Source organism: Pinus tabuliformis, chromosome 7, assembly GCF_031772625.1.
Source record: "Pinus tabuliformis cultivar Carrire ecotype Pingquan chromosome 7, CPIR1, whole genome shotgun sequence".
NCBI classification, from domain to species: domain Eukaryota; kingdom Viridiplantae; phylum Streptophyta; class Pinopsida; order Pinales; family Pinaceae; genus Pinus; species Pinus tabuliformis.
In genome coordinates this window covers 1,283,000,837-1,283,013,770 of record NC_142293.1, presented here as the reverse complement: position 1 = coordinate 1,283,013,770, position 12,934 = coordinate 1,283,000,837, and positions in this window count along the sequence as shown.

Below are 12,934 nucleotides of genomic sequence, written 5' to 3'. Positions count from 1 at the left end.
CAAGTAGAAGCACTACCAGGGTGTGTTGAGCGAGAGTTGCCAAATGGCAAGTTCATTCCAAGAGGTGTCAAGACCCAGGAAGCTTCTAGAATCTTCCTCAATGACACTTGCCTCAATGAATTTGACTGGTGATGAGTAAGAGGTTCCTAATCTCCAAGTGGAAGCAAGAACCTCCAAGTGGAATCAAGAACTGACAGAGGGAGAGGACACTAGTCAGATCTCAAGCTGACTCATCCTCTCTCCTCCATGAGATCTGGGGGCTGGAATTTTGTTATTGCAAAGAATTGCTATTGGTTTGAGATTGGAATCATTGGGTGCTTAATGCTTTGAAGGGGATGAAGATAGGAATTCCATTTGCTGGGAAGGAGATGCTGGATTGGAGCCTTCTGGGTTGTATCTCTTCCTGAACCTTGTTATTCATCAATAAAGCTATCTTGGTTTCTCCTATATACTGATGTATCTTTGATGTATGATTGCATTAGTATGTTTAGTTTATTTCTAATCTTGAACTAGTTATGAATATGAATCCATGTCTTGTGTAGTGTTCTCTTCTTGTGATCTTGCAGAAACCTCTTGAAGCTGGGCGAGCGAGAAGGCAAGTAGCTGGGAACTCTCAAAGAGAAGGGAAACTGGATCAAGGGACAAACGAAAGACACCGGTTAGTCCATCCATCTCTCTTCATTCTTAATTCATAAAGGAAGAATACTAGAATAGTTGTCTCTGTTTGTTGCTAAGGCATTGTCACACCTTAGGTGGATAGGATCGTCCTGCATAGGCATTTTTCCCCACAACATTGGGGCAGAACTAGTCCACCAAAAGGTCAAAAAACACCCTAAAATGACCTTTCTGCCACTTTTTGGACACACAAAAGCAGTCTTGGGAGAATCAAATTTTGAGGGGTCAAATAAGCCTCAAATGTTGAAATTCTAGTTGTTTTGGAAGTAGAATTGAATACCTTTTGGATGAACTATCAGGAGCTCAATTTGGATACTGGGAAGGCCTCCAAAAGTGACGAAAGTGGCATTGCGCGTTGGGCTAGTGACACTATGCATAGGGCAGATTTTTCATAGGATGCCTATTTTTCCATTTTTTTTACTGTGTTCATGTATTCTCTCTCATGGATGATGTTTTACAAATGTAAATGATGACTTGGCATGTAAGTATGATAGATAGCTAGTGTTATAGGGTATATTCCTTATATTAGAAGTTAATTTGAGCTCAAATGAATCAATTTTTCACTTTTAGAGGCAAGTTGTTAAGATGCTTATATTCCTGTTTTCTTGTTCAGTGTTGGTCATATTAGCTCCTCATATTAGGGATTTGACCCCTGATGATGGCAGGAGGTTTAAACAAAGCTTGTATCTTCTTCTTCTTTCTCATTGTGAAGGGTTGGAATCAGGTGGATGCTCAGACATTGATTGTACATCATTTTGTGGCAGTTTCGTAGGAGATTAATAAGAATTGCAGCTAATTATATGGGATCCTTGTGGTATGGAGTTTTAGTACAGTTCTTCCTCATGTGATCATATGTCAGTATGTTTTGTGTATTACATTAATCATTTCATTGCTTCTAAGTGAATGCTTTCAAGTTTGATAGGCATAATTCATTATATCAGTGCTCTGCTTTGGGAAAGCATTCAAAATTTCATGTTTTCTATAGTTTGGGAAGGATCCATGATAATCACATGCTCTTCCTAGAATCTCACCAGCCTTAAACAGCTCACCCATCAAGCCCTAGAGTGATAAACCTTATGCCTACTTTGCCCCATTGAACACCCTACGATTTTGACCTAATTCCCTAGCCCTAAATTGTCCAACTCCTCCTCCAGAAAATCCCCTTCAAAATCCAATCAAAATTTTGTGCTACTATACCTAGCCTGAAATCATTTTCTTGATCAATCATCTTGGCTGAGATCCTTATAGACAGAGCCCTCTCCCAACCTAGTAGGGCTAGCTACTTAGCTAAGCATGGTTTGTGGTTAACCTGGCATTGCCTTCCTTTAGCATGAGGTTCAATCCAGGTGATAATAGATACAAACTTTGTACATATATAAATATGTAACAAAAAATACATATATTAAATGGAAGTAAATAGGTATAATGTTAACATAATTCAGAACCCAAGTCGTAACATATTCAAGATGAAAGAAATGCTAAGAGGCCCTCGAGATATAAATATTTTGGAAAAACATAAATTAGATTCAAACTGGAAAATTTAGCAACTAAATTATGAGCCAGAATGCCTAGAAACCTAATTATGCTTCAACTCTGAGGTTTTCTAAACAGGCATCTTAATACAGTCTTTCAATTAAAATAAGAAAGATGTAAACTCAGGCTTATGCCTTCCGCTAGAGTAAAAATCCTTCAAAGAACTAAAACGAAGATAGTAAAACATAGGGAATCCATGATGATATTTTTCCAACCTGTGACAAATTGTAGAGAATATGAGTTTGTATGGTCTCTTGAGACGTGGAATTAGTCATGACAACACCCTAACAACAACAATAACCTACCTGAAAGAACAGTTACATTAATTATAAAAACCTATGGAGGATTCTTGTTTTATATTTAACCATAAAGAATAATCATGGGGAAAATTTCAAACCTTACCTCAATTCAGAGCGCTTCATTCGTGGGCCATCCATCTTCATTGCACAATACCCTTCATGGGGTTAGAAAATGCATGAGTAAGGTAAAACATAAATATAAATGCTGACAGACGGTGACTTACCCTCATTAAATCATTGTTGCAAACCACCACCCCTCGCGAAGCCTGAGGAACTGGATGCCAAACCTGGCTAGAAAGAGCCATTTCTTAACCCTATGTGTTGAAAAGACTCCCAAAGCAAACATTGAACATATCTCGCAATGAAGAGCTGAAATTAATTGAGGGTAACAGTTCGGGTTACCTCCCGTAGAGGATGAAAAAATAAAAACATGAAACATGGAGAAGAAGTTGTAGAACCAACAGAGAAATCGGGAGTCGAATTCCTTACAGAGAAGTCGATACTCTCACGTCCATGTAACAAATGACCTCCTCTTGAGTCGAAGATGGTGATTTGCATAGTTGGAAAAGTTCCACAACCTTCTCATCGTCAGATCGCCCAAACCCAATCAATGGATGAAAACCATACCAAATGTCACTATCAGATTGAAAAGATGGGTAGATGCATGCAGTGGAGCTGCACAGGATCAGGCCACATGTAAGACCATACAAATGGAATTTAATCCAAAGCCAGGTGATAGACCTGATGCCTCTAGGGAGGCCATGTGACCCTTCATGGTATGGAAGAGACAGATAAGCCAACTATGGGCATTTAATACAAAATTAAATCAACATATATGCCATATAAACCCTCATCTACCTTTGTGGCATGACATTAAGAATTGGTTTAATCTATAGTTGTAAATATAAAAGTTTTTTTTTATATAGATGTGCGATAGTTAATATTTGATGTTACAAATGGTATTAGAGCTCAGGTTCGTACATTGAGACTCTTTGGGGAAATTATATATATATATATATATATATATATATATATATATATATATATATATATATATATATACATATCACTACATATCACTACAAGAAGGTCCTTGGTGAGGGTCATGCATATGATGGACCTTTACGGTCTTTCACAAATGTGACATATGGTGACGGTCTTTAAAAAAACGTTGTTGTAAATGTATATAGTGATGGTCCTTTAAGTTTTGTCACCAAAGCCATTTTCAATGACACTTTTGGTGAGGGTCGTTAAAGGCCCGTCACTAATTCTCTCTGTGGTGACACTTTTGGTGAGCGTCGTTAAATTCCCATCACTAATTCTCTCTTTGGTGCTTTTAGTGATGATATTTTATTGACCGTCACTAATGATCTTTTTGGTTACTTTTGGTGAAGGTCAATAAATGTTCATCATCATCGATCATTCCAATGAGTTTTTTATGACGCTTCATTCCTATGATGGACCTTCAAGGTCCATCACCAATTTCGCAAATGGTGACGGTTTTTAAAAAATCATTGTTGTAAGTGTATATAATGATGGTCCTTTAAGGTTTGTTACCAAATCCATTTTCAATGACACTTTTGGTGAGGATCGTTAAAGACCCATCACTAATTCTCTCTTTGGTGAAACTTTTGGTGAGGATCGTTAAAGGCTCATCACTAATTCTCTTTTTGGTGACACTTCTAGTGCCGGTATTTTAATGAAACTCACCATTGCTCTTTTTGGTTACTTTTGGTGACGGTCAAAAAATGTTCATCATCATTGATCATTCCAATGAGTTTTTGATGAAGCTATGTACTTGTTACTTATTTTTTTTCGAAAGATAATGATTTAATATCATTATTGTGGAGTATTTTTTATTATGTGTCCAAGGTCATAGTGTTTATAATAGTCAGTCAATTTGTTAAGAATTAATTAGTGTGTATCATTTCCCTCAAGTCATAAGAATATAGTTTTTCTATGAGTCAACACTTGATTTATCTCTATTAGGTTTATTATCTAGAAAATTTCCTTTAAATAAAGTTCCACTAATGTGTGTAGGAACTATATTATTTAATACATAATCAAGCCCTCTCAATTCTAATGAGAGAGACCTAGAACTCCTCAACACTCATGGCACATCTTAACGTGCTTTGGAACAGTACACTAACATTCCTTAGCACCTCGCATGTCTTGTAACATCTTTGTACCTAGAACATATTGCCATGAGTAGGATGCTCAAGCACATGTTGGCATGCCCTAGCATAGCATAGCACTCCCTTATCATGTGTTGGCATGCCCTAGAACACCTTGGCATAATATTGGATTGAAAAACATTAGAACTTCGCACACATTCACACTTGTCATGTATTGGAACATATTATTAGTGTGCCTATCATGCCCATTTTGCAAAAGATAAAGTCCTGACTTATTAACCCTCTTATTTGTTCATTTCCTTTCATTTTAGCTTGGTTATTCCTTTTGTTTCCTCGAAACTCCTTGACGCATATTGGCATACTATGTCACCATGCACATCCTAGCATGTCTTAGCACCGGGAATGCCTTGGAACTATTTGGCACATGCTAGCACACCCAAAAAATACCTAGCACACTCTAGAACTTCTTGACATTCCCCGATATTCCCTGGCATGCCTTACCTATGCTTAGCATACCTTGTCATTCCCTCCTTAGCATGAAAACTAGCACTCATTAACACTCCCCGACACACCCTTATATTCATTCACTTCCATGCATTTTGACCTAGTTCTCCCTTGAGTTTTCCTAGTACTCCCTAACACTCCTCAACATGCATTGGCACTTTCTGTCACACCTTAGCACTCTTCTATATGCTCTTCCACTTGATAGCATGCATCACACTCCCTGATGCACATTTGCACTTGGCATGTGTTGGTACTTAGTAAGTATTAGCATGTTTGACATGCGTTGAGATGACTTGGTATGATTTGGCATGGTTTAATATTAAATTTATTTGATATCAATTATTTGAAACTATATGAGAAGAAACAAAGGAATATTTGGAACCTAGAATGCATTAACACTTGGCACTTAGCACCTATTGGCACCTAGTGTTAGTTTTCCTAGCATGCGCCTCATGGAAAAGGTAAATTGATGACTTATTAACCCTATTATGTGCTCATTTCCTTGTAGTTTAACTTGTTCCTCCCTTTTGTTCCCTTGACAGTCCTTGGCATGCATTTTCCACCCTTGTACATCTTGGAATGCCTTAGCACTTGGCACATATTATCTTGCTTGACATGTCTTCATACTATCTAGCACATGTTAGCATGCCCTATCATTCCCTAACACAACTTGGCAGTCATGACCTTACAACTAGCATTACATTTTTCTATGACTTGGTAACATTACATTCACTAGAACACCTTGGCACTCCCTAGTTTTCATGCCCTCTTCTATCCTCCACAATGTCCCAGGCCGATGAGGAGATCCATGGAGGTAATCACAGACCAAGCTTTTAGTTGGTAGCTAGCCCTACCAAACTAGAGAGGGATCTCTCTATGAAATGACAACAAAGAGATGACTGGAATGTACAGGATTTTAGGCTAGATAGCTAGGCTCAGGTGGGTTTTGGAAAATTTAAGGTTTTGTTGCTGGATAAGGGAGAAAAAGCATGTAGCTAGGTTAGAGGATCAAAGGGTTACAACAAAAAATATAAAAAGGATCAAGGTAGCATTACTTTTGCGATGGATCTTAGGGTTTCTCGGTGTCGTGTAGTGTTTAGAAGAAGTGAAAGGTCTTAATGAGCATGAAACATGAATTCATTAAGAAAGAAATAAAGTAACACATAATGATTTTTCCATCAAGACAAAGCTTTATGCAAAGAATTTTGTTTGTAAACTGTAGGGAAAACCATTGAATAATTTATGAATGGAAAGAGAATATTAATATCTTTCATATAAAGCTATAACATAGAAAAAATAACATTGCAAACTTACTGCACATGAATTACTATGTAATAGCTGCAAATTGTGCCCTTTGATTTCCAGAAAATGTCCAAGTACAACCTACAATAATTCTCTCCTCTGAAATCAAACTCGTTCTATCACTGAAAAATAATACATAAGGACCAAAAAAACATCTCCCCACTCTTAAGGGTCGAATCAATGACTTTAGGAACTATTCCATGAGGTGTTCTAACCAAACCCTAATGTCTAAGGAAGTTAAAAATGACTTCTAAATTTAACTTTGACTCCAACCTCTCTCATAAATGAGGTCAAATTTACATAAAAATGGCTTATAAATACTAAACACCCATTATTTACATTTATTTTTACCCCTCACATTCATCTACTTCACCCTTTTTGACTTTTACCAAAGTCAAACTAGGAATTACAAAAAATTACACAGTGAAAATTTTACAAAAATCTCATAAATTTCTAGGTGTACAACGAGCTATTGGAGGCCATTTTTGAGTGCCTTTATGAAGTCCAAATCCATATTGGAAGTATTTTCTAGAAATATGGGAGAGTGTAGATGTCTTTATAGTATTTGTTAACTCAAAATCACCCATTTTTGGCTGAGATATGGCCATTCTCCCAAGGTGGCTCTAGGTGTGCAACGAAATGGAAAGAGAGGGGACGAAAGATGATTTTTGGCCTCTGTTTTTGCAAATTTCTCAAAAATCAAGCCCAAGACCAGGAAAGTGGGAAAATGGGGTTTGAGAAGGGGTCATATGCTTTCCAAAAATGCTGATTTTACATCATTTGGAGCCGTGAGGAAGAAGCAAAGCGTGAGCTCATTGTGCTCCTAGACAGAAAATTGCTAAAAAAATTGCAGGTCTGCACCCAAACACAAAATTTTCTCCAAACCCTCCTGAAATTTGTCCAGATATGCTTCCTTAACACACCTAGAAGTTGCTAATGCTCCCTATCATATACTATTATTCATTCATTTCTATGCAATTGAAGCTATTCCTTCGTTGTGTTTCCCTAACACTACCTAATATACCTTGTCAATGCCCCTTTATCACATCCAGAACTTTCTAACATTCCCTATCACACAGTCTTATTCATTGATTTACATGCAATTGAAAGTAGTACTCCCTTGTGTTTCCTTGGCACTCCCTAGCATGTGTTGGCACCACACCCTAGCACCTAACACCTCCTGGCATGTCTTAGCACTTAGCATGTCTTGGAATGAATAACATGCCTTGGAACTTTCTAGCATGTGTTATCACTTCCTAGCATTCCTTGCACACCTTGGGACTCCCTAGCTGTCATGCCCTCATAGATAGCCTTACCTTTTTTGTGACTTGGGAACCCAACCATGTCATTGAAAAAATAGTGTTGTCCCTAGACAAAAGTCTCCCCTTGTCTAAAATTTCTTTTTCCATCCCCTTATCGTAATCGTAGGCTTACCTATTGAAAGTCCTATTATGAAATTACCCTAATACACTTAATCCTTGGGACACCTGGAAGACACTCTTATTCCTTCGTTTCCACGCACTTTGACCTAGTTCTCCCTTATGATGCCCTCACACTCCCCAACACTCATCGACATGCATTGAAACTATCTCGCATGTGTTATCACACCTTTTTATTCCTTGGCATGCCCTGGCACTCCTTAGCTATCATGCCCTCATTACTACCCTTATTGCTTTTTATACTTGGGAACCAACCAAGTCCTACCTCGACTACAACATCTTGACCAAGTTACAGTTACTACAACTATACTATCCCCTGTTCACCTAAGAATGGCCTATAACTCATTTTAGGCTACTCATGCCCAATATTAGCTCATCCCATTTAAGAAGTTACCAAGTCAAGGCTCACGTCTAACCATGGCCATAAAACAGCTAAGTAACATAGTTTACATCTTAACATGGCATAACACCTGGCATGTCTAACAATCCCTTAGCACTATGTGGCACATGTTGGCATTCCCTACATTCCCTGGCATGCTTTAGCACTCCCTATCATACCATACCATTCCTTGACATGTCATGGCACTCTTGCATGCCTTGGAACTACCCAGCATATAACTTTGTCACTCCCTCCTGAGCACACTTGGAATTCGCTGACACTCTCTATCATACACTCATATTCGTTCATTTCCATGCATTTTGAACTAGCTTTCCTTTGTGTTTATGTCGTACTCCCTAAAACTCCTTGACACACATTGGCACACCCTGACACACATTGGCATACCATGGCATGTCGCCTTAACACTCTAGCATTTCTTGGCACCAACTAACATACCTTGCAATCCCCTCCTTAACACACCTATAACTCGCTGACACTCCTTGTCACACACTCTTAGTCCTTCATTTCCATGCATTTGAAATTAGTGCTCCCTTATGTTTCCCTGGCACTCCCTAGCATGCATTGGAACACCCTAGCACCCGACACATCTTGGCATGTTTCCCTGGATTCTAACATGCCTTAGCAATACCTAGCATACCTTATCACTCGCTCCTTAGCACACCTAGAACTCACTAACACTTCCTGTCATGAAACCTTAATCTTTCATTCGTGTGCATTATTTTCACCTATTGGTCCCTTGTCCCTTATCACTCGTTAACACTTCCTAGCACGTCTTTTTAATGGAAAAAACACTATATATAGGGCAGCTCATCCTCCATTTGTGGACAAACAAATTTGGTTAAGTAAGTTTGTAATAAGAAGTGCAAGGATAATCAACCAAGAGAAGGAAACAAAGAGAGAATATTTTGGTGTTGTTTATGGGTCTGTTTTAGGGCTAATTGATCCACATGTGCGAAGGAAGGAAGAATTATCTATTGCAGAAAAGGTTGAAGATCTTGTTGTTGTCCAAGAAGTCAAATCAAGGAAGAAGATAAGAAAGGTTACACGTCGAATTATAATAAGACTTCATACCATCCAAGAGAAGAAGATCAAGGTTCAAAAGGTTGGTTAACCACACATGCAAGAGGGCTAAGAACTACAAATCTGATCCATGGAACTGGAATTTGAAGGATAGTCGAGTTATTAAAGGAAGAAGCCTAAACATCGTTGACATAAGGAAAAAGAAGGAAGTTGAATCAAGGAGGCTTGTGACTTGTTCTTGGAGAGGTCATTGAGTCAAGGGTTTAGGGCATGGTCTTGCTATTCATCAATTGAAGTCTACATAAGAAGAAGATCTCGTTTTGGTTTTCGCCTCATGTTGGAGAGGTTTTGGCCCTTGTTGATTGGATATTCAATGTGTCTCTTGTCTCCTCATTGATTATGCATTGGTAGATGTTTGATGAAGAACATTCTTTTGAGCACTGTTTGTTATTTTGTATTAGTCTTGAATGTGTTTGTGATTGAAAAATTGGTTGGGTTTGTAAACTATGAGTAGAGTAGTGTTTGATTGATGCATGCTCTCTACAATAAAATGCCTCTTACTTGAACAAGTAATTTAGTGGAAGCATGGGTATTTGGACAATTATTTTGGAATTTATGCACCTTACAAGTACATCAACTCATATAATACATAAATATAATGTAAAGTTGTAACATGTTGCAGCATAGAAAGGATGTTGATAAAATCTGATAGCTTAAATGTACATGATAGTTTGGAAATGTGGGGAATAACTCTTTTTTAGTCATAGGTAGCCTAATCAATTCATTTTTTAATCTATAAATGTCCATGATGATTTTGAAAGTAGGTGGGTATCAACTCTTACTCATGTCATAAATAGCCTAACAAGTACTTTTCTCTATCTAGAATGATGCTAGTTACAAAACTTTTTTTATTGTGTGCTTCTTCAATTTTTTTATAATATATCATGTTATAAAAACTTTAAAATAAGCTTCTCAATTTGGTTCTTGCATTTGTGATAAAATCTGAACCTAACTTTTGAAAGTAGTGTTATTCTAGAGGATGCCAACAATATTTTTCACTCCATAATGGTTTTAACCTATCTTTAGTCTTTGATGAGTTTTTTTGGATGACTGTACTTTAAAAATAAAGATGCATCTGCAGTTTTATCACTTCCTAATTTAGAATCAATGAAAAAAATCAAAATAATTACTTACATTTATTTGTAGAGTTTACCTGAAATTGATGGAACATGGTGATTACATCAAATGAGTGTGAAATTTAATTGTGAAATTTTATTAATGTCCTCAATGCTTGGAAAACGTAATGGGATCAGATGATAAGTTAACATGTAAGGTATTTAGTGAGACATTTCTTCTCTTCTAAGAAAAGTATATCTAAACCAAGTGCAATACGAGGGGGAGAGAGGATTATGTAGTGTGCAAAGCTTAGTAGAGATAGGATTCTGTAGTGTGCAAAGCTTAGTTCTGTGGCTTTGGGGCTAAGGCATAGTTGCTCCATTTAACTAAAGTTAAATGAGAGGAAATGAGGCAATGCATACTTTTTAAATCTTAGATATGAGGATTTGGGGTTCAAGGCTTAGTCACTTCACAATTGAAATAAAATGAGATCAAATGAGACAAGGACTTGCAAATTATTAGTTATATGTAATGACATTAAAGTGAGTAAACACAAAGCATCAAAATTCAAAGTAGAATCAACCCTTGTGAATGAAAATTCAGTGAAGCATATTTTTATGGCTGAATTCCGCCTCAAATATAAATTTGATTAATGCAAAAGCTTAGAAAACCACATCCATGTAATCGAGGTATCCCACTTGGATGGACAAACCTTTCCCCTTGGATTCCCATTGACATTGAGGTTGTGTTCCCCTACACTCCTATATGCTTACTAGGGATACTACACTCCAACATGATGGATTATGAGATATATTGTGATAGGGGGGATGAGGGTTTCAGAAATTATTGTTGCGAGGGGAAGGTCTTGCCATGTTTAGTTCAACAATATGGAAGCAAAATTCTCATGTAGATGGATTTATGGTGCTTTCTCAATTGTGAGAAATAGAAATTCCATACAGTATGGTGATTCTTGGTACAATATTACTGATTCATGGAGAAATATCAATGGTTCCTTGGGTGGAACTATACCAATGTTTTTGTGGGACCAGGCTCATGAGATTCATTTTTTACTACTATCACAATGAACTACAACCAAATTAAAAGTTAAAAGTTAAAAGTTAATTTTTAAATTTAAAGTTTGACATAATAATTATAAAACAAAATCTCGTTTGTTGTATAACACGGAAACCCATAATATTAGTATTAGATAATTAAACATTAATAAAAAATATTTATAGTTTTTTTTGTTTAATTATACAAAATCCAAATATAAATTTGTTTAAAATTACAACTTACAACATGGTTAATTATTTTGTAATTTTGAAAAATAAAAAATATAATTTTTTGAAATGAGTATAAAATAAGATAAGAAAATATGCATTCCATACATTTTGATATATTCATAAAATATAATGTTTTTAAAATATATCAATAAATAAATAATTATAATTAAAAAATTTAACGATCATCCAAATTAATAATTTAATTTCTGTCACATTTTCTTTCCCACCTTAGTGTATTTGAATGAATGTTGAGTAGTTAAAAAAAAGGAAATACCATTCTACCACGTTTTCTTCCTCGCCTTAGTGTATCCGAATGAATGTTGAGTAATTGAAAAAAGAGGAAAGACCATTATGTAGCGTTTTCTTGCCCGCCTTAGTGTATCCAAATGAATATTGAGTAGTTGATAAAAAAAGGAAAGACTAGAACAAGTTTTCTTCCCCGCCTTAGTGTATTTGAATGAATGTTGAGTAGATAAAAAAAAAAGAGAAGAACATGGGCACGGTACAATCTTATATGTGGGTATATGGAAACAGGTACGGGTAGCTGGATTTATTTTTAGGGTTTCTAGATTGACTTCTAGTCTTAGAATCGATTTGCAAATTTGTTTTATATTTTCACATGAAATGTTGCAGTGATTCACTAGTAGTTATTGTGTCATGGTTGAATTTGGATGCATTGAGAGATAAGATTGAGGAGGATCTCTTTATTGGCTTGCTGACAAAACATGGATTTTCCCCGCCTTAGTGTATTTGAATGAATGTTGAGTAGTTAAAAAAAAAAGAGAAGAACATGGGCACGGTACAATATTATATGTGGGTATATGGAAATAGGTACGGGTAGCTGGATTGATTTTTAGGGTTTCTAGATCGACTGCCAGTCTTAGAATTGATTTGCAAATTTGTTTTATATTTTCACATGAAATGTTGCAGTGATTCACTAGCAGTTAATGTGTCATGGTTAAATTTGGATGCATTGAGAGATAAGATTGAGGAGGATCTCTTCATTGGCTTGCTCACAAAACATGGATCTATTTTCGCTGGGCAAATTTGGACCACGATGGAAGGATCAGAAGCCTTAGTCTTCTTTCAAGAACCCAAGAAAATACTTGCACAGGGACCCTTTCTCTCCTTTAATTCCTTCCTCGATTTCGATTGCTTCAAAAAATCTACCAACTTTTTCACCTGAAATTATGTTATTTGGGTTTTGTTTTTTCAAAAATTTAGCTTC